Source organism: Lissotriton helveticus, chromosome 1_1 (genome assembly GCF_964261635.1).
Source record: "Lissotriton helveticus chromosome 1_1, aLisHel1.1, whole genome shotgun sequence".
Lineage (NCBI taxonomy): Eukaryota > Metazoa > Chordata > Amphibia > Caudata > Salamandridae > Lissotriton > Lissotriton helveticus.
The window spans coordinates 368,416,276-368,439,860 of NC_136057.1; the positions used below are offsets into that span (position 1 = coordinate 368,416,276).

General features: G+C 41.9%; 1 protein-coding gene across 2 annotated transcripts in view; it reads right to left on the minus strand.

Moving 5' to 3' along the window:
- ADIPOR2 (adiponectin receptor 2) overlaps positions 1-23,585 on the minus strand; it is a 496,680-nt gene that overhangs the window by 389,597 nt on the left and 83,498 nt on the right. The window contains exon 1 of one of the 2 annotated variants that reach the window (XM_078673674.1): positions 14,768-14,942. The exons of the other annotated variant lie outside the window; for it this stretch is intronic. The gene's annotated coding sequence lies outside the window, so the exon portion shown is untranslated. Of the gene's footprint in view, positions 1-14,767; positions 14,943-23,585 lie in introns of those variants that run through there. 2 annotated transcript variants of the gene reach the window in all.

Genomic DNA, 23,585 nt, shown 5'->3' on the forward strand with positions numbered 1-23,585 from the left:
AAAGCAGTAACATAACCTCTGAACACCTGCCACGCCACAAACACTAGTGAAGATCTGTCATACTACTAACTCACCAATAAGGGTCACTGCTGTGCTGTAAAGACTGGTCTGAAAACAACATGCCTAAGGAAGCAATTCAAACAGCAAACCTGTGTGCTCCAGACTTCTATAATCACCCTCTTTTCAGCCTAGCACACACCACAATGCTATCATTAAGGAGGGGAGACCTGCCATACCAGAGAACTACAGAGAAGCCTGTCCGGCGACCCTGCCCCTTTGAGGGACTATGGCAGTACAAAATTATGTTGCAGCTAGGTGCACTACAATAGGAAGGCAGTGACAGACCATTACCCGCTGGAACCAAAGGCAACACCAAGCATCAATGTTGTTTGTCACATCACAAAACCTCGTTTTATTGTCCATCATACCCAAACACTCCAGAGGATGCCGGTCAAACCATGAGCGGTCCATCATACCACTACATCCCAGTGACTGGCAGTCAATGCACAACACCTATGGCCCATTACATTAAAACTATGTCTAGCAGCACCTAGAACTCCAAACTGCTAATCACAGCAAATTATCTCTGTGGTGTACCTGTGCACAAGGCACCCCTCACAATACAAAACCATTTGTAAACAAGTGTTCGGAGGATTGGTTTAATATTTATCTTGACACCTAAACTGTGTCCAACTCATCATCATCATAAAATCTTTATTCGGCTGTGGCCAGCCATAAAAGAGCACATCATTACATAATAATAAAATACAGTACAAAAATCTCTATATATAAAAACGAATGTATGTCTGTATGTCTGTTTGTCCTTTATGCATTACTACACCATTCATCCAATCGCCATGAAACTTTGGGAAGTTGTTGAGTACACTCCCGCGAAGGCTTCTGGCATAACATTTTTTTAAATATCGGCCCTTAAGGCCCTCATAATCTTTCGAATATCGCACAGAATTACAAAAATCATCAGTGGCTCAGTGCACGTGCATATATTAGCAGCTACGAACAATGATGTAAATGCCATCAATTTCAGCATTCAAAACGGAATACCAGGCAAAGCGAGAACATATAAGTCCATCGATAATGTGATGAATCAAGACGAAGTTGTCAATTACCCAACGGAATTCTAGAATTCACTGGATTTGCCCGGTATGCCACCGCACATTTTGACATTGAAAATTGGCGTGCCTATCATTCTTCTCCGAAACATCAATCCACCACGACTTTACAACGGTACAAGACTTCGGTGAAAAAGATGATTAACAATGTCATCGAAGCTACAATTTTGAATGGGAAATTCAAGGGGGAAGATGTTCTTTTGCCACATATTCCAATGATCCCAACAGATATGCCATATGAATTCAAACGTTTACAGTTTCCGGTGCAACTCGCTTTTTCAATGACCAGCAACAAAGCACAAGGACAATCGCTGCAAGTGTGTGGACTCCATTTGAAGAATCCGTGCTTCTCACATGGACAACTGTATGTGGCCAACTCACGCATCGGAAACTTCTGATTTATTCATGTACGCACCAGAAGGAAAAACAAAAAATATCGTGTATCCACAAGCACTCGAATAAATAAATAGAATTAAAACGACACTTTGAAATGTTTTCCATATTAAAATGAATACGTTTCAATAAAAATGACACAATGTAAATTGAATGTTATCATAACAAGTTTCCTTGAATTTCCTTTCTTCTGAGATCGCAGCAACGCGCGACGGGTAAGCTAGTACAATATAAATGCCATGAGCAAGGAGACGACTATAGGCGTAACACGCATCAACAGCACAATTAATGATTAGGTTTCAAAAATAATCACTGTGGGAAAAATAAATAGGATAAAAAGTCATTTTCCAATGATATTTTGTGTCCGAACTGCAGAAGAAGTTCATTCATAGACCATTAAACAGGTGTACTCATCATTTAAAAGCTGAAGATGACACAGGGCAGCACAACATTTTCTAATGTCTAGAAATTTTAACAGTGGTTTTAGAAAGGCACGTCTTTCATTAATATACTGATTACAAAAAACATAAAATGCAATGTTACAAAAAAAACATAAAATGCAATGTGCTCTATGCTGATTCGGAGTCACAGGGGCATAAGTCCAAATCGGCATCAGAATATACATCTCGGGGATATGAAACCAACAGATGGGAGATTCCAAACCTGAACCTGATAAGATAATACAGTTTGGCGTGACTAAGGTGAAGAGATAAATGAAACTCCATACCTGGAGAGCAGACTAGAAGTGAATGGTCTACAACCTTTTTCTTCGTTGTTTCCTGTCTGTCTCTCAAAGAATATGACTGAGTTAAAAAAAAACTTTTCAACTTTGCCCTTGATATTTTGACAATGTTTCCGGGATTCTCAAAACAATCCAACAATCCCAGAGTCTCCAGTTGCACCCTAACATAAGAGAACTATGGGATTTTACTCACCCAATCCAATTTTAAGCAGTCTGTGATGATGGCGCGATCTAGGACTGCCGCTTCCTTTGTCCAAATGTTATGCCAGAATAACAGAGGAGCCAAATGTATACGAAAGGACAGAGGAATCACCCCGAGCTCGCTATGACAGATGGTAGCATCGGTGGATTTAGGGACGCTCCATAATCGTTTCATAAACCTATTCTCGGCTCCCTGCAGCCGTTCAACTTTACAAGAGCCCCAAACTCCAACACCATACAGGGTGACAGCACACGTACATGCTTTATACATTTCAGTCATTACCTTAATAGGTCGAGAGCCTAGTTTTTTTGTAAACCTGAAAATAGTCTCCAAGCTTTGATTAAAGCCCCTAAACCTAGCCTCTAGTAGGTGGGACAGGATGTTATTTGATTCAAAAGAATTCCCAGGTTGGAAAAAGTGGGCAAATAATGCAGTTTTTCATTATTTATAAAACATGTCTTTAACAATGCAGGGGATTTTCCCACCACCATGATATTAGATTTTGCTAAGTTTGTCTTCAGGCCAAGGTCATCCATGAAATTGTTAAAACTAGTTAAAAGCCTCTGCAACCCCACTCCCGTTCTAGACATTAAGACACAGTCGTCTGCATATAGTAGGGCTGGTAACAACCTGCCACCTATTTGGGGGACATCCACGTTCCCAGTTTTAATATGGCTCTCTAGGTCGTTTATATACAGACAGAATAAAAAAAAGGAGCGAGCACGCAACCCTGGTGTACCCCGCGGTTCATCTTAATTGGGGCTGAAAGTTCCCCGTCTGCTCCATAGCGTACCCTCCCTATGACATCCAGATGCATTGCTGCTAGGAAGTGTACAATGGGCGGTTCAATGCCCATTTGCAACGTCTTCTCCCAGAGCCCCCCTCTCTGCACCCAATCAAAGGCAGACGTCAGGTCCATGAACCCTAGATAAAGGCATCCAGGTTTGGCTAAGGTGTATTTACCTATGACTAGTTGCAGGTTGAGGCACTGTTCGACGGTGCCCAAGCCGCTCCTGAAACCATATTGGATGTCAGAAAATGTTCCAGTTTCCGATGCCCAGTCCTCCAGCCTTTCTAGAATGACTCTACCCATGATTTTACAGGTACAGTCAATTAGGGATATTGGGCGATAACATTTGGGATCCGCCCTATCACCCTTTTTAAAGATGGGGACTATTATCACGGTTCTCCAGGAGTCAGGGGGACCTAGCACCGTGTAGCAGCTTAATATGTTTGTAAGCAATGGGAGCCACGGGGGAGTATTAGCTAAAAACAAATCAGCAGGGACACCGTCAGGGCCTGAGGCCTTATTCCTCACGGTCTTTCTTAAGGCCCTGTTCACTTCATCTAATGTTGGAAATGCCAAGGTTGAGGCCACATATTTAAAATTGCTAGAAAGATCTAGTACACTACCAGTTTTATAAAGATTTGAAAAGTGGTTGACCCATGTCTCAGGCATAATTGTTGTGTCAATTTTTCTATTGCTATTCCCATTGAAATAGACCTGGTTGACAGTTTGCCAGAACAGTTTGGAATCCCTGCTTTGGCAGGCTACGTGGAGTTGCTCCCAAGCCTCATGTCTGATCCCTAGCTTGCGTTTTTCTATCGCCTGCTTATATTCGTTGAGTGACTGCTTCACATCAAGTATATTTCGAGGTGTTGATTTCAATGCCTTAATTAATTTGCTGTAAAAAAAGTGCAATCGCTGTCAAACCACCTCTTATTACTTTGAGTACTTGACTTTATTTTTTTAGTCAGTATAACATTTATTGTCTCTTTTATTGAGTCAATTGATGTGATCAAGTGATCCCCTCTGGTGTGGGTGACAGAAATTAGGCATGGCTGTCCAAGGACACAATATCAGTGGATGCCACGACTGGTTCCAAGGGACCCTGCATAATGACATCCGTTGGCGGAGAAATACTCTCTGGTGATGAGCAAGTGGTGATGCTAACTGATTATCCCCAATTGCTGCACATGTATCAGTTTCATCAGTCAATGGGCTTGTTTCTTCATGGTGTAGCTTAATAGTGCATTCGCCTAGCCCAAAAGTGTTTATTCTAATATTAAGTCCTTCCTATGGAATATTTGTCGCAAAAGGGGGACCGCCTACATTCTTGCAGCTTTGATTTCGACCAGGCTCTCCCCATGTCCCTTATGACTCAATGTGCAGAGGTGCGGTATTTGGATGTAGGGCCCAGTCAGTCATTTTCCTCCAGTGAGCTCAGTGCCTCGTATCTGTTGTAGGTCGAAACTACGCAATTAGAGGGGCCTAGCTAGTGTGCTGATGTCCTGTAAGTCGCCCCTCTAAAGTTTATACTTGATTGATAAAAATACCCCAGTGGAAGGACGTTGATAGCGTCTTTGCGTATTGCAAAAGAAGCTGTCTGTTTCAGGATACACCGAACCATATTCGGTGACCTAAAACTTAGAACTACACTGTCCCCAGCCAAACCTTTTTCGGATTTGCCTACCCAGGCAACCCTTCTAACCATCATAAATTCAGCAAACTGATGACTTTCAAGCCCAGTTTTTAAATTCACAAAATGAAGGGCCTTGTTCTTTAGTGAAGACCAATGTTCCTCCTCAAATGATTTAAATCTCGAGACATTGGCCAACACTATGGTGTGGGGGGAGTAGCTTCGGGCGGAAGATCAAGGAAGACATTCATCATGTTATCCCCTCCCTCATCCTGTGATCTCCCAACAGGGCCAATTGGCCCTTCTTTGCGTATATGTGGGCCATTAGGTACTGATGTAGGTGGGACAGGAAGATTAGAAGGGCACACTGAGGGGGGAATAGGAAGGTGCGGGCGAGCCGCTGCTTGTCGTTGTGGCCCAGAGATATTTCCCGCCTGACTGGGCCCCATAGCCTCTAAGTGGCTACTCCCTAGTTGGATAGATGGAACTTTAGTTATATGGTCCTCTATTTTAGCGCATCTCTTGCAACTAATCTAAGCATAAGAGGATCAATTAGAGCTAACAGTGTGGCTTCCATCTGTTTTAAGAAAACATCTTCAGCCTCTATAGGATCGGAGTAGTGTGACCCAGTAGAGTAGGATCTGGACTTGCTAAGCCCACCCCGATGCGTTCATACTCAACGGGTGGGACTAAGATCCCTCCCCTCCCTGGTGCCGCGCTCTTGTTCTTGGCCTGCTTTGAAACCTGTAGGCTGGTTTTAGGGGCGCTACAACCTTTCCTTTTCTTAGTTTGGGCATTACTACGGGGGGGGGCAGCTGCTAGCTTTTGCAGTCTGGTGAGGACATTAGTGGGAGTGACTATGGGGAGGAAGATATGCTGTCCCCAGTACCAAAATTTGAGGAACCTAACTGGGGGCTACCTGTTGTCATTAACAATGGTTGAGGACAAAGTTGGACCGACAATTAGATCTTGTAAGGTAGTTTGTCCTGTTGGTAAACATAAGGGGTCCAGTGAGAGCCTCCTTTCAGTTAACTGGATTTCGTGTATTAACACGGATTCTGCCCGACTAAGGAAGGCATCCAAGGTCCCTACCACTCCCCCCCCAGGCACCCCACCCTTTTCGTGTGGTCTTACTCATGCCCAGACTAATTAGCTGAAACCAATGAAATGAGTGGGATCTACTTATTTACAGAAAATGCAGATCTTTGAGCAAAATAATACACTCCCCTTCAATGCAAAACCATTAGCACAGGCTTGCGTAGTGTCCAACTAAACAATCAGTATTTTTTAACTGTATTGCTATAGATGCAGAGGATTTTCACTGATGTTATTTAAAAACAATATCTAAAGTACTGTATTTTAAAAGAATACATTATATACTATCAATGTACAAATTAATTCTAAATATTCGTTATGCATTCTTCTTCATAAGCCATGCACGTTTATTGTTCAACTAACACGCAATCTCATTTACACATGAGTGTACTGAATCGACACATGAGTGTACTGAATCGAAACAGTAACCGTTTTTTATGGCTCTGTTAACTATTAATACGCTTATTAAATTTACATTTCATAGTCTATGTTTGTCAAGAAATGCTTTCATATATTAACAAGAACAACTCATAGCATGACATGGGGGGCTGTCACACCAAGGACAATTTGTTGAGGGGTTTTTCATACTAAGACACGTTGTTGTGCAAGACTGTCACAGCAATCTGTCTAGAACTATTATGCATTTTAAACTTTTGGTATCCTTAACAGTATCTGCATTGCCCTACAAAGACACCTAGCCCTCTTCAAACCGTAGGCTTATGGCTACGTCATAGCAATACACCTCAATGCTGGAGCCTGTCATTCCAAGAGGTCTCAGAGTACGGGTACCTCACAATCCCATGCGGGGGATCCAGCAACATGAAATGCCAAAGGAGACTTGTCCCTCAACGACAACTGAACTACAGCCTGGTTAGAAATATACAATATATTATCCACTACCGCCAGAAGATGCTCAGCATTTCAATGTCTGTAAGGAGTAGTAACGGTTAGACACAGTTAGCAACACGGCCCATGAACCACACGTCAAAAGGCAGACAGAATAATGCAACAGACCTAAAAGTTTCAAAGCATTACATGGTCATGCTTCTTGGCAGACAGTAAAGCATAATTTACAGTACAAGTCTCACAAACGTGTAGAAGCATAAACATTGTCAGGTCAAATAGCCTAACAATTTTTATGGCACGTTCAAAGGAGAACTTGTCGTGATCAGAGCTACCAGACTTGTGCAATTCTGTGGCTGCAGTGTTTTTCGCACAAATATTGATTTGGAGCATAAAGACTGCTGATTTCAACAACAACAAAAATGTTTCTAGCTTAAATGGATCAAGCGTTATCAAAAAGTGCCATACATTTGCGGTAGAACACATTAGCAGATCACCATTGCTAACTTTAACTAGTCATATTTCAATTGCCAATTAATGTAAATTGGTGTTTAACTGTACTCGTGGTGAGTGAATTTTGCCCACAGATGATTAATGTGCATTAAAATGATTTTTAAAAAACAATAATATTGCCCGAGATTATGCCCCATAATGAGACTTTTCTTGCTGCATAATTTAGTCAAGCCTGCCATATAATATCAGTGGCCCTGGTTTTTATGCAGTATTTTCACTTTTCTCTGTGTTACTTTATTTTCTCACTCATGAACATGGCCTGAACGATACTGTCCCCTGGCATCAGTTTGCTAAAAGATGATGTTTTGATAAACACTAAATTACCAGTAGAAATACTCTGTTAAACTACATCTACAAGAGAAATAACACCGAAAAATTATTTGCCACGGTCATCTCTGACATAAGATTCATAATATTGAAGAATATTTTTCCCTTCACGAGAACTTTGAATTCTGAAGAACCAACTCCCCTTCAACTTAAGGAATTAACAGCCTATAGAAAAGATATTCCCCTATCTAGATCTAACTAGGGCCCTTTAAATCTGAGCACGCAAAAACGACATGCCCCTTTAAAATCGGAGTTTCCGGCACCCTTCCGGTATCCGGGGGCAGAGTCAGCACCAGTCCGAGGAGAAGACTCCACACGGGTAATGGCGTGTTGCAGTTACACCGAGAAGAAACTGGTAAGATGCGATAGCCGCTATTCTAACGATGTGGCCTCCCCTTCCCACCCAGCTCTGTGCTACAATTAGCGGAACCCCTGATGAAGAAGCGTGCTCTACTAATACAGGTAGGACAGCTTACATTTTTTAATCGGGTTTACGGAGATTTGGCAATACATTCCGCACTCTCTAACTCAGTTCGCTACTTACCAAATATATAGGTAATTGACAGTAACGATTACTAAATCTTTTCCCGCACCCCCCAAACCCCCCCCCTCCTCCCTTCATCTCGATAAAACCGGGAACCATGTCGGATTTAACGTACTCCAACATGGGTAATCCTTTGCAGCTAGACGCTCTATACCAGCACTGTCTTAATGTATCAGTGAAAAAATGCATGCGGAACCTGAACCACTCCACATTAATAATATCCCAACATTGCCGCTTTGCCCTGTGCAGCTACACGTCCAATACCCGCATAGCTTTGATGCAACAGTGTAAAATTGACAAAATAAAACCAAACCAGCTCTGCCATCTATGTATTGTGTTTAATAACTTTGCATAACACCCAAGATGTCGCCGCTACCCACTTACCCTAATCCAGCATAGTATACACGAAAGAAATAGTAAAAAAAAGGTTTACTATAAGATGATGATATTTATTTACTTCTTCTAACACGATTTTCCCACTAACATGTTGTTTCATGAACGCAAATTTGCTGAAATTTAAACAATTTTTACAGATTGATTATTGTGAATTGTTGTATGTCTTTGCATTGCTCTATTCCAGAAATTCATGAGCGCTGACCTTTTTACAACGATTGTCAAAGAATGACCATTTGAAAAGTACTGCACAAATCGTGTGAGTATCAATATATGTATGTTAGTCCTGACGAAAGCTTCACAGACCCCTCGGGCCTAAGGAGCTGAAACATGTCGACAATCTTTTTACAATACCACTAGATCCAGTAACTCGATCTTCTTCAGTATCAATATATTTTATACTAGTGAAAACTCACCCCCCATTAAAATAGTTTGGGTGTTTCTTCCCCACTTTTAACAATTTTTTCCTTTTTTCATAAAATTTGTTTTGACACCATTTTGTGGGAAAAAATCCTCTATCTCTGACACTGCACTTGAGACCAGAGGTGCCTCTGGCTGAGGCCGGCAACCATCACAAATTGGAACACCCGATGATAACTGCCACGACTTCAATGTGGGGCGGATGAAACATATATACCGCACTCCTAATAACATTGAGTTTTTGAGGGTATTCTAATCACTTTTCCTAAACCAACGGTTGAAAAGTGTTACAAGTGTCCTTTTTCACTTTTGATTACTTCTGCTCTTACCCTGGGGAAAGAAAAGGGCATACAGATTCCTCAACCCTCCCTGTTGATTGAATTATTACTTTATTTTATAGCCATTTGCACAACACAGCACTGAAATAAAACCACTCTACAGACAACAACAATTGGTATATCCTGCATTCAAATTATAAGACAATATTTACATAATAAATAAGAGAAGCACTTCTATTTTCATTTCACAGATGTGAACAGGCAGAAGGTGGAGGGTCAGAAGGAGAGGAGGTCAATGGAGAAAAGGAAGGTCTATGGTTCTTTCCTGTAGAACAAAAGTCTATGGGAGGGTAGACCATTCCATGGGATGGACCTTGAAACCGTAAGTAATTTTATGCCAAGCAGGAGTCCACCCCAGATCAGAAAGATAAAGCTCAGAACATTAATGAAGTAGTCTGGTTACAATTGGTTTCGTAGACTGTCCCACTAGGAGCAGCATCTATTCTGTTCAACCTAATTTCCCATCTCTACCGACCCAGCCAGATGGCGACATGCCAACATTCAATGACATTATAGCAGAGGTTGATTGATCGGGGAAGGGAACACCAATAACAGCAGAATATAACAGTGGGAGCACAGAATGGTGAAGAATGCATGACTCCTTTGTCTTCCTCTTTGAAGCATCAGGGGATCACCATAACAATTTCCTGTGTGTTCCTGGCGGTGAGAATATAGTTAGGGATGGCTAACTGTATGACAAGTTGTCAGGTTTTTATTTGTGTTAATAGTATTATTAATGATGTGAAGTGACTCAAATTCAATTCACGCAAGAACAGGAAGCCACTGCAGCTTCTCAAATGTGGAGGTGAGGTGGTCAAATGAGACATAGCTATTGATCAGGCAAGTATCTTCAGAGAAAGTGGCTTTTGGAGTGGTGAGGCTTGAGTCCAGAAGGCTGGTGATCAGTGTTTTCTCCGTTACTGTGTGATAAGAATAAAGTCTGTACCTTGGAATACGATGTGTTGACTAGGAAAAAAAGGTCTGACCCTGCATAGGAAAATGATTTTGTGTCAATCAGTCTCGATTTTTTTCTCATGTATGTACGCCTTTAAGAAGTATGTACTCTTGTACAGCTCAGGGACTTAGTAACTCTGGAAAGAGTGTGTAGCAATGTAGTTGAACTGCATGGAATCCAATAAGGATTTATTATGGTGATGTTGCCGACATGCAAGGTCTCAGTTTGAACGGTTTTTTTATTTTCTTGTTTCTTTCATTTGTTTAATTTGCATTTCTTCAAGAGCAACAACAAAAATGTGCAAAACCCTGCATGGGATCCAGCCATTTTTTATCTGGTTTTAAAGCTTACCCCACTGAAATGACATTCTCAGTCTTGGTAGAATTTAATTTAAGATAGTCTATGTAATCTGTATTTGAGTGGCGTCCAGTGTCACTGGTGCAGTTGTCTGTTTCCAATGAGACCCTGGTACGCTTGAGGCATTAATTGTGGAGGGTGACATGCTGTTCAGGCCTTTCTACTCCTTTACGCTACATTTAGAGATCAAATATCATTGACACAAGCACAGATTCTTACAGAACACCTTACTTAATGAGGAGGTTGGAAGAGTCAACCTGAACTTATTGGTGTTCAATGGCTAGAAAGGAGCGGACTGTAATTTACAATCTGGACAATCACAAGACACGATGCGAGTATTGCAAAAGGAAGAAGCTGCGCAGATTAGCTGTCGCTGCAAACAAGGATTAAATGGATGCTCTGCTACCTGAAAGTATGTGAAATGTACCAGAGTGAGTGCACCACAATGTCATACAAGTTTGGAAGCTGACTGGGTCAAACTTTCAGGAAAGGGTTAGAGATAATGGAAATGGGTACGGTCCAAACAGGCCTTTGCTTCCCTAAGTGTGTTTTGATTGGTAGACTGGAATAATTTAAACAGAACAGCAACACTCCGGTAAGAGGAACCTTAGCACAAATGTAACCATGTGTTAAGTTGAGAGGTATTGTGAAACTTCAGTTGTCTGAAACGTGCAATTTGAAGGAGTGTTGGACAGCTACAGAGCAAAGAATCGGAAAGATAATATTAAGACGTTTGCTAGTCAGACCATCTATGCATATGAATTGGTGCAAACATGAAGATGTTAAATATTCTTCTTTAATCCACTGTAACATGGAATTGGAACATGCTGATTCGTAGTGCAAAAGGTTGTAAATAAAGTGACTTTAATCTTCTGAAACGCCGCTTGCCCTGATATCTGCTTATGTGAGAAAAGCCTGGGAGACCCGAGGCAAAATGAAAACTCAAATTACTAGAAAACGCGGTGTTAACCCCAGTCTTTTACAACCAGCCTTTCAAATGGCAAGTTAACCACAACTAAAAGACAATGGAAGTTATGGGGCTGGAATATGGGGCATAGTTGATGCGCAAGGTTTCAACAAGTTGAAAATGCTTTTCTGAAAAGTTTATTAGTAGTACACCGAAGCTGCTCTAATGCCATTTGTCATGATGAATTGGGAGCCCCTTAGATTACAGACAGAATAAAACTAGCACTACTTTTACTCTGGCATTCTAGTTGGACTTGGGAGTGTGTGCTATTGAACACACTTGTGGTAAAGATTTTTTTTTAATGCATGCAGCTCTGCATATAATGTATAACTCTGCGTGTGAAAAGTCAACCTGTGAGGAGATTGGTCTCTCAGAATAATTTATTTCACCTAACTCATATTTAAGCATCAATAAAGCTAAGCTAAATACATTTTTTTCTGGATAACGCTGCGGCGAAAAGAATGGCAGCAGATAAACATAAAGCATCAGTGATTAAATATAATCTGGTTTACAACATTCAAGAAGGCCTCCAATCCTACTTATCCCTGATTCAGAATTGTCCACATAGCTTTATTCCGAACCTGGCTTCGTTTTAATTATTTACCCCTCACGGTGGGTTACCCAGCTAATTGTCATTCCTTAACAGACTTGGGTCCCTGTCCTTGTGATGGTGGTTCCACTCAGAACAGTCCACACATTTTGTTGTTTTGCCCTTTTTATGCTGTCCCCGAAAGATATCTTATAGTGCCTCTTTTTAAGGTGTTTAAGTTTAGACAATTTAGACCTGCTTTGTTGTTTTTGCAACTATTGCATTATCCCTTGATATTTTAGTTAAACCCCAGGGTTTGTTTGGGGAACCTTCCAAGACCTACTGTAATAGGTCACTGATGTCCTTGGCGCTGCCTTGAATTATTGGGTTATTCATTATGCATGTCATATTTTCACTTGCATTTTCATCTCTTTCCGCTTGCCTGTTAATCTCTTCCTCTCTTCTCGTGGAATAAAAAAAATTCCTGTTTCATCAGAGCAAAGTGAGCGTGAATTACAGATGACCCCCAGCTCCACTTAAAGCATATTATGTGTACTCATAAAGAAATATGTTTAAACTCTTTGCATTCTAAACTGAGTGTCTTCATAAGGAAAGGGTGCTCATGACCGTAATGAGTATGGATAGTGGAAAGCTAGTTCAAGGAGACAATCTACCAATCAACCATCCTTCTCACCTACTGGTTAGAGTCATGCGACCCCCATTTTGTTTTATCTTTTGATTTTACATAGCACATTAGACATATTAGCACATCAATGACCACAACTTTACTTATTAGTCAGTGTCCTGTACAATAAGCTTACAACTGCCCCGAACCATGGTTAGCACCCCAGCCCATATACCATCCTAAGATTTAATTAACCTCCTCCTTTTGACATATTTGCTGCTTGATTCCACCTTTGTAATATTCTTTAATGTTCAGAGGTGTTTAGTGCATGTTCAGTTGTCCTCTCAGCTTGCGAGTACAGACATGAAGGCTCAGTTATCCCTGGTCTGTCTTTACCATTCAAGCGACTCCCATGTTCAGCAAAAAAAGGGTGAGGTGCACATTTCTGACACCACAGCAGTTCACTCGGCGGAATATGCTGAAATCTACAAGGTTTTGCAGTAGATCAAGACTTCTCGGGCCAACCTAATAATTTGTTATAGCACGTCCTGCATTTTTGCACCAAGCCAGTCTACTGCTACCAGTGTGTTTCCCAGTCAATCTTTTCTCATGAAAGAAATCAAGTATTGTTGTTTTGGTTGTAGGTGCGTGGAGCCTGAATAGTAATAGTTATGCTTTTCTTGTTATGCTATCCATCTAATAAAACAATAAACTAAGAGTATGTTTAAAAGTCATCTTGTATTGTTCAACCTTGAAAAAAAATGTGTTTGCTCTGAGCAACAGCAAAGATCACATGCACACTGGTTTTGCAATTCTAGACTGCCTCTGCTTTACGACAACATTACTATTTCTTCCCGAGATGACAGTAAAGGCTGCCCCTCGTCTAAAATAAAACTCGTTTTTCAGCTTACTTTTCTGAACTTAAAAAACAGGTTTCTCAACTTCGTTGCCTGGTATTTGATTGCATCAGAGAAGGCGATTGCCCCATACCAACCAAACAGCGCTCCCAGCAGCAGCACGCCATTCAGTCTCCAACTGCCAGCAACTGACATTTGGAATCTCAAAGGCCATGCAATGATAGAGCCCAGAAGACAGGTAAATCACAGACCAATGAGCATATGTATACCAAGCACTACAGACAAGTGCCATTATAACAATGCAAGCCATGCTGACCAAATACTAAAGTTAATGCAAGGTGATCAGCTTAAGTTACCAGCACTATACCATAAATAAATAAAACATCAGCAGAGCAGACACCTGGTAGTTATCCGCCACAACCAAGTACACCTCTGGTAGGGTAGCCATTGCTCCATCCCCCCCCACGCACAATCCCCAAACCCCCATCAATGAGAGTACAGCCGCTCGCTGCATGGTCCATTTAAACGAGCATGCCCTGCCGGGACACAGGGATATTCACGCGAGGCAGGTCGTGACCGAACTCAGTAACCTCCAAGTCACGCATCCAGCGTGAGACTAACAAATATCCATCACATAGAGCCTGACTATTCTCACGCACGTTCAATTGGAACTGTTCCTTTAACCTGGCTGACTGAAACACTGCCCATCACAGAGTAGATTGCTGATAACGAGGAGGGTGTGGGTGTAGCGTGCTCAGAATAGTAACGCGTGTAAACACTGGTAAAGCACACAAAACACATACTGACGTGTCACTGGCAGCGTGGGGGTCATGGGGCCGGCGCAGCCAGCAGGAATGCCGGCGGCAGTCTCACACCTGGGCAGCCCCGAGCAGGTAGCTGCCCCTATAAGTACAGCAGGTGCGAGCACTTGGGCAAACCCCTCAGCCGCTGTCCGACAGGGCCTGCTGTAGGGTGGGAGGGAGAGAGAACGGTACCGCGGACTCATGTTGCCTGGCAGCGGGTGGTGGGGCCCGCCGAGACGGCTAGGAACTCCCTCCAGACAACGGGGGCGCCGGCCCCCGCTGCCTCCCTTCCGGGACGGACTCCCAACTCTTACCTGTCCCTTTCGGTGAGCGGCATCCGCGGCACAGGCACCTGGGAGACCGCTATCGCTGCGTCGCCAACGAGAGCCACCCGGCCTGTACCTGCGTCACCAGCGCGTCGTTTCCTGTGGACGGCCGCTCGCGTGAGGAGCTTGCTGATGACGCGAGGCACCCGGACTGTACGGTGTGTCAACATGTGCTCTGGTCTACAGCCGCCTCGCATTATGTAGCACTGTTGTCTTGTATATGTTATGCTGACATGATGCAAGGCAGTGTGACGTGCAGCCTATTCAGCACCGCGGGCATATAGTGACAGGACGGTGCAGCCCCCACTTCTCCACGGGGAACCTTCCAGCTGGTGAGGGTTGACTGCCCCTCAGCGTCCGAAACCCAAGGAGTCTTGCTTCGCACATAAGGCGATGCAGGTGGTGCTGTATAATAACTCACTTTTATGGCAAAGCAAAGTTTATGATTTTTTTGTTGTTTTATATAGTGGGAACTGGCCCCGGAAGGTATTCGGAGCGCTTTACATGACCGCCAGTTAACAGCCAGAGCTACCAACTCAGGGGCTGGGGAACCAGGTTCGAGTCTCGGCGTCGGCACAACATTTTTTTTGTATTTATTTATTTATTTAATGCGTTTTTATATAGCGTGGACATTACCCGAAGGTGTCAGAGCGCTTCACAATAGGAACAGTAGTGAAACATGAGGAACAATTCCAAGTCAGCATGTTACAAAAGCAAACGTTACGTTACATAGGCAATAGTGACAGTTGTGCATGTATCAAGAGCAAACAAAATACAAGAGGTAGCAAACGATACGTTACGGGATGAAAAACGTGACGTGTGTATGTTACAAAAGCGTACAAAGTAGAGGTATAATACTACACTAAATGGCAGATACTCAAAACACAAGAACAAACGTTGCGTTACATGCGACAATGGTGATACTTGTGCATGTATCAAAAGCAAACATAAAATACAAGAGGTAGCAAACGATACGTTACAGGATGATAAAAGCGTACAAAGTATGTAGTGTAGCTCCTATTTTCCCAATAGGCTCTGCGCATTGGAATAGTGCCTACAGCAGTAAAGGCCTAGGCCAGACGTTAACTAGGTCTACTACTGTCGATACTAGACTTAATTTTTGGGTTTGCCAGCTAAGCTCAGAGTTCGCTAGAAACTTTCTCGAATGTTCAAGGAAGGATTAACTCCCCTGATTAGACAAGAAGGGATTTAGTTTCTGACAACCATAGAACATGACAACTTTGCTCTCCCCTAATCAAGAGTCAATCTCGAGAGTCGTGTGAGCACAAGGCAATTATTTTACTCAGTCAGTACGTGCATTCTTAGTCTCATCAGAATGTAGAGAAAAGGAAGAGACGGGCGTGTTCAATAAAAGATGTTATTTATTGATCAGTCTCTTTTCTCGTACAAGAGAAATGGATCGATATTATTGCAATACTTATAGTTAAGTAAAGTGCATACATTAGAAGCAATAGTATAAAATAATACTGTAAAAACATTGATATGGTTTCTGAGCCATATGATGTTTAAAATGATTAAAATATATTTACATACACATATACATTTGACTAAACGTACTCAACTGGTGTTTCTAAATACGCCTACCCCGTGTACCTGACCTAAGTCTAATGCGTGGGCGGGAATAGAAAGTTACAGTTTAGTTTAAGTTTGTTTTTGCCAAGTGAATAACTAAAGAATTCTCTAGGAGGGGTTATTCAGTTCTGTACCTGGAATTTAGGATGAATGAGGAATGGTATCTCTTTCTCTGCTCTCGATATTCCAGGCTGCCTGCGAGGGCTGCCCAGAAGCGCCGGTGCTGGGTCTCTCGGCTTGAGATAGCAGCGCGTCTCTCAGCGCGTCAGGAAGGCGGGGCTGCTGCCTGCGGGGTCTGCTTCTGCTCTCGGCTTCGGCAAGTATGGCTGCTCCGTCTTGTCACCACGCGTGTGTTTGCATAGGGCAAGGTCGGCAATATTTATACCTTAAAGGTGCCGAGATTGACGTAAGGATGGACATAGGTACGTCAATAAAGATGTCATACGACTTGCTCGTTAGCACATTCTTTACTAGAGTTCTCTGTGAAATCAAAACAATGGCCGCACGGATTATCCAGGTTGTCATAGGTTTGATTTGTTATGAGAACGTCGTATGCCTTATCAGGGGCTGGAGGAATGTCGCTTGTCTAATTAGATCTCAAGCGTTATGACCTAATCAGATAACACGTTCCTGTGCCGTAGTGTGACTGCGTCAGATAACTGTATCTGCATCATGGGGGTTTTCTTGCCTCATGGGCTGACTGTTAGTTAACTAGCTAGTAAGTTTAACCAGAATAGGGTCAGGAATAGGGGGATCGAATCAGAACCTATAGAAATACACGACACCCACTCCACGCTAACTATGGTCATATCTACTAATCTATGCATAGTATAACATAGTACAACATACTATAGAGTATAGTGTATACCTTACCACCCCAAAATACATAAATGCATTTCGAAATTTTCAAATATACTGAAAAATTGCAGTCATATATATTGTATGCACTTAAGCTATGAATTAAATGCAAAAGTAAACACGCATTGTTATGCATTATTGCTTGTTGGTATATGAGAAATACACATGAAATGGCTCTTAATATGGCTATACAGAAAAAAAGTCGAAACCATTTCATCACATAAAATCTATTGCGAACATACCAGCGGGCAGCTAAAGTCTATAAAGTCTATAAAGTATCTAAAATAGAAATCTTAGTTCTCTAGGAATAGTCTCTTACTTTAAGCAGAAAATAAGTGTCCCGGGAAAAAATATATAGAAAAATATTTTAGGGGCTTGCTGAAAAAAGTTGCTGTCCGTGAACTGGATTGTAATTGTTCATGTGACTTTATTTTTAAAGTTGAAGGCCGAATTCAGGGAACGCCGTGTGCGAGTTTACTCAAAAGTCTCTATTTCTGTTCCGGAGAGAACATCATATCATTCAGGCTTTCGAAAAAACTGTCAACAGCTTCATGGGAAAGTTCCTCTAAGTCGGAAATAGGGGTAACCATGCATTCATGCGCATGATTGTCTCCATTGACATTCTGATTTGCATTGCTGACAGAAGGTCGTACCTGTTCGATGCTGCTTTCATCTTGAACTTCACTACTCTTCAATCGCAGTGGTGAAGATTCCAGGAATGCCGTCATCAGAATTGGCAGCCTTTGAGGGCAGCACAGTGCGTGAACCTTGGTAGGAACCAACAGTGTATCTGCATCCACCGGCGCATCCGATTGTAGCGTCAGACAGGTGTCTAACACGCATTCTTCTCCGCATAGCAGACACCTTAGTACAGGTAAAACACACCTTTGCCACATTGGTCGAAATGATAGAAACCAAGTCATGTTTAGGTCTCTAAGCCGGGATAGTCCCAGGATTTTTGATATCCGGTCCCGGTATCCAATGGCTAGGATCGTATCTTCCATTGTCGCGAGAGTTTGATCTGTGACATGGGTTGCCATAACGAAAAATAAGGACTAGGAATAGGATTCCTGCAATTAGTCCTAGGATCAGGGGAAGTCCGCCAAAAATCGAATGGACGAATTCTGGAAAAATACCCAGTATGGCTTTGAATGGTGTTAATGCCATCGAAAATACTGTCTTAAATACCTTTGAGACCCCAGTGGTATCAGAAATATTTAAGATTTCGCTCAGGATTTCCGCGAAATGTACGGGGGAATTAGTTGATAATAATGTATGTATCTCTGCAGTCGTCCTTGCGACTTGTAGATCATACGTTTCTTTAGATGACGTGAGCCTTGTAGGCGTCTGAAGAAGCACTGTTTTCATTCTGCTTAAAGTGTCTATTCAAATAGAAGTAATTTTCAAACCGGGCCATGCCCTTGCCTCCCTGTCTGGAAAGGAGCTGGGAAACAAAGAACGTCCACAGCACTTGACCTTCGCCGTCGTAGTGACGAGATAAGGAGTTCCGGGCATAAGACTACAGCATCTGCGGTCTACAATAAGAATGTAACTCCCATTATAGAGTCTTTGAAAGAATGGTTCTATTTCAGTTGCAGGTGCGCCTTGCTGGTGACATGAAAGGTTGTATGAATTCCCTTCACAGGCTCCGTGCAAACTAATACCGTTACACAGAAGCGTGCCGCTTAGTGACATAGCACAATTGTTGCCACTAAGAAACACTTTCTGTCCTTTGTTACTGACACATGCATGTGAATAGGGCAGGTTCCAAGTTGTTTTAAGGTACCCCTTTCCCAATTTCTCGTACATGCCAGCCTGTATATATTTTTGGCAGTATTGAAACCTGAAGGTTGAGATTGGAATATTTATGATTCCGTGGATTATCCATTCACTGACAGGTCGTTCTGACATTGTCAACGGTAATCTTTCTAGTTTTTCAATGCTCAAGATTGTATAATCAGCACCCTTCTGCGCCATACCGATTTGTCTATCAGTAAGGTTAAAGATTTGGAATAGTGACGTTGTGTTGATTAAATGCCAAGGCACATAGCCTGAACGCAGATTTTGTAACGTCCAGCCAAGCTGTACAATAGAACGCAATTGTGACTGACCATGTTGTAATAACAGTAAGTCTTGCGATAATATATCGATTGCTGAAGACACAATGCTGTCCAATGAAAAAATTCTGGAGGACAGAGTCATTAACCCATTGTCCACTACAGAAAGTGATTTTTCCAAATTAATACGGTCAATTTCCCGTATTCTCTCTGCTGTCTCAATTTGAGTAACCTTCCAGGCCTCATTGTATGCTGCATATACAGAGGCTGCTATGAAACGCTTTTGACGCTGTTTGCGTGGTCCCATTATGAAATCACGCAAGTCAGCACCATCAGTAAGTAAAGTTAGGTGTTGCTTAATTTCAGGCAGTGTGGAAGTTTGTAGCCATTGAAGGCATAATTTGCCCACACTGTAGGTTGTTATTATCCCTGGGTGATGTCTTTGGGGATATCTAGGGTCTGGCCTGTTCATTTTGAAACCCTGTGTTTTATTCAGGAATCTATCTTGACAGTTATTTGTATCTGTGGGCCAGATCAACCATTGTTTCCAATCAGGATGTGTTCTGTTTTGGTTAAGTATATGGTTTATGTCTATTTCTTCATCTGTTTCAGAGTTATTGCTAAACATTGTTGGCTTTGGAATAGACAGGTTATTTAAATCTTTGATTTTGGCTAAGCCAAGACAGGTGGTTTGTTGAACGGTGTCATTTAAAAATATCATTTGTTCTGGGATCATGCAGGCTCTAAACAAAGCTTCTATACCCTGTACTTGCCATTCTTTTGTACCCCAAACACTTTTCAAATCAACATGTTTGTCCCAATAATCAAATCCAAAAGTATTCATTTTTTCAAAGAAAGAATCTGAATATATCAATTTTGTGTTGGTTATCATGGTTTTCATCCCTGTCTTGTTTGACAATTTGTAATAAAATGTTTCAGCATTAGTTATGTTAAAACCTGAAAAATATGAATATTTGCCATACACGGTTCTAGAGCTCCCTTTTGGAGGTGTAGCACAATGTTCCCATTGATTAAAATTTAAAACATTTCTAGGTTGTGCAGATTTATGCAAGAAATGGTTACCATAATGGTTATAGCAGTACATGCTGTCATAATTTGTAGAACCCTGCAAATAATCATGTTTTGTAAATTTAGCAGACATTACTAAGTCAGACATCATATTGTTTATACTTTCAAAGTCCCAATCATCAGCAAATGAGTTTGGTTTTGCAAAGTCACTCAAGGAGATCTTGATTTGGTGTGGATATTTCAGGATCTCGACCGGACCATAAATTTCATAGTCAGTGTTGTCCCAGGCTACCCCACCAGATATTGGAATTGCTGTGAAGTTGGCTGAAGAAAGTTCTGAAGAAAGTTCTCTTTTCTCGACGTGTGAAGATGTGTGTGGTTTGAGGACCAAGTTGATGTTCTGACTTGCTGTGTCCATTTTAGCATATTTTCCCTCAATGAAGCGTCCCAAGGTAAATACCATGATGAGCCAAAGTATGAGGATAAATGCACCAAAACCCACCCAAAATTCAATCCATGGAGAAACTAGATATGTTTCTTTCAGTTGTTTCAAAAGTTCCTTAGCTTTGTCTTTAAAGGATTTTGATGATGGCTGTGTCTTTTGTTCGCTGAAGCCGTCAGAGGAATCATCGAAGTTGATGAAGTAACCGGATGCAGTTCTGTCAATTGTTCCAATTGGTTCAGGATTTTTGTTTCTCGCATTTTCACTTGGTACTTCTGTATAGATTGGTGTGTCTCTGCTAAATGTCTTTATTTGGGTTTTCAGAGGTCTAAGTTCTATTGCATTGTTGCATAGTCCTTGTTGTTCTTCCGTAGGCGTTTCGAATGTGATGAGCCTCTTTGATAGGACCTCTGTACTGGTAGCAAACCTTGGTGTTCTGCTACTTATTGGGAGTCCACTTGGCCTACTGTTGGTTATCGGCCACATGTTGTGGTTTTACCAGGTCGATGGATACAACTCGGTTCTCCTTTTTTCCAGCAAGTGGCGGTAGTACAACTGATCTTGTCCCGTTGACAGACAATACAGGAACTGCTTTTCTGTAAGAAGGCCCAAATTCCTTCTTTACCGCGATCTTCTCCCTGACTAGATCCCCGACTTTTGGAATCCAGACAGGTCTTGCTGGGACAGGTGGTGATTCTTCAGTGGTCGTTGGCTGTTCTTTCAACTGTATGTTGCTCAGGTCTTTTCTTGTTTTGTTTAAGTCCTGCAAAATAGCCAAACGGTCTTTGACATCAAAGCTTTTTTCTGTTACCACTGAAGTCTGACTATCAAGGTCAGAGATCAACATCCTAGTTCCGAATAATAATTCGTACGGACTGAATCCCTTCAGAGAATTTCTTGGCAAGTTATTTAGACTACGTTGGACACTTATTAGATGTTTGACCCACCCAGCTCCCGAACCTAATATCCTTTCTATTATAGATTGCTTTCTGTCTTGGTTTTTTCTTTACACCATCCCATACCCTCAGGAAGGAAGTGAGAAGATTCCCGCTGGGCTGTGCTCATTTGGCCATTCTTTCCCCCCCCAGGCTGGATTGCCTGAGAAAAGGAAAAAAAAATGGTCGAACGTAGCATGCTCTTAGCGTATATGCCATTTAGACTCGCAAATCTTGTATAACAGTCCGGACGTCAGCCGAGTGTTGTGGATCTACATTATAAGTGGGAACTAGCCTGTATATGTTAATCGCAAGCCATTCTTTTTAGTGGTGATGTTATCTGCCTTGATACGACGAGGTATTAAACTGCTTCTCTCCCCACTGCGATCTCTGTTGCAGTTTGGGCAGTTTTTTACAAACATGGTGTAGTGCAGGCTCATGCCTGGCCACCAGTACCGTGATTGTAATTCTTCCAGAGAATCCTTTAATTTAAGGTGTCTGAGACCCTCGCCCATGTGTGCGTCTGCGATTAACAAGTTTCTCCTGTCCATGTTTGGAATCACTCTATCCCCCACTCCAGGGATTCGAGCAAAAGGAATGGAGTTTGCATCTATGATGTATGTGTAATTGAGTGGATAGTTGATCGGTAACGCCGAGCAGTCGCCTTTTGATGACGTTTTTACTGCCAGCAATGTTTCGCCGTCAATGTATTTTAATGTACGCTTTTTTCGATCTACGGGAGCCGGTTTACTGGCTGCCGCTGCGGCTGTTTCAGCCAATGAATTCCCTACAACGTGAACGCCATCACGCTGGTGACTCAGTGAGTGTGTCACGTGAGTCTTTGGTAGTTCTTTTTTCAAAAGAGCTACTTGTTCCCAGAGAAGTCTCTGCTTTATTGGTGCACCTGTGTCATCTTTGTAACCGTTCTGAATCCATGTCTGCAAATCCTTGTTATATGCTTTGACGCAGAAATATGAATCTGACACTATAAGTGTCGGGAATTCGCGATCCGCATTATCTAGCGCCATTTTCAAAGCTAATATTTCAGTTTGTAGTTCTGAATTAGTTTCTACTGAGTGTGATTTTGTTAATAGAGGTCTTAGTTTACCTCCGTGCCACACTTCTTTTGTAATCTCACATGTGGGATTGTATGCATGTTCTCCCCAAACGGAGGGTTGAGCATGTCCGTCTGTATAGATTACACAGGCGTAATGTCGTAGAGGCAGAATGTCGATTGGCAGAGGATACGTTTTTTCATATTTTAGATTTTTTAATTCTTCTAGTTCTGGATCAAAGAAGTAATATACTTTGTCAGTTGTGATTGAATTTACCCATTGTAACCATTCTGGATCCAATGTTGTTGTTGGTAAATTACACGGTGTTGTTAATGCCTCAAAAGCTGATTCTGCTGTTCTGACTGTGATATGTCTACCGTCAGCTATGTCTTTTTCTCTAGCTATTGCGGTTTGAACTGCTTGAACAATTTTTCCTTTGTTGTTGAATCTCTGTTCAGCTTTTGTGTACAAATGTGATTTGAATGCAATTGGTACCTTATCTCCCTCATTAGAGGTTAGGTATGTGAATCCGTATCTCCCTGGGATGACTCGGATCACAAGGTTGCGTGTATTATCACGGGTTTCTAATTTTGTTTTAATTAGCATGTCTGTTTGTAAGGATCTCAAAATTTCTGTGTGTGCTTGAGTCCAACTGGATCTTTTAAAGTCTGGTTTAATTAGATCGTAAAGGGGTTTGACCCTTTCTGCGTAATTTGCAATGTAAGTTCTTCCGAAATTTAGGAAGCCTAGAATTGACTGTAGGTTTTTTAGTGTTTTAGGAGCTTGGATTACGGCACATTTCTCTAGGAAATTGTCTGCCAGGCTTTTGCCTTCACT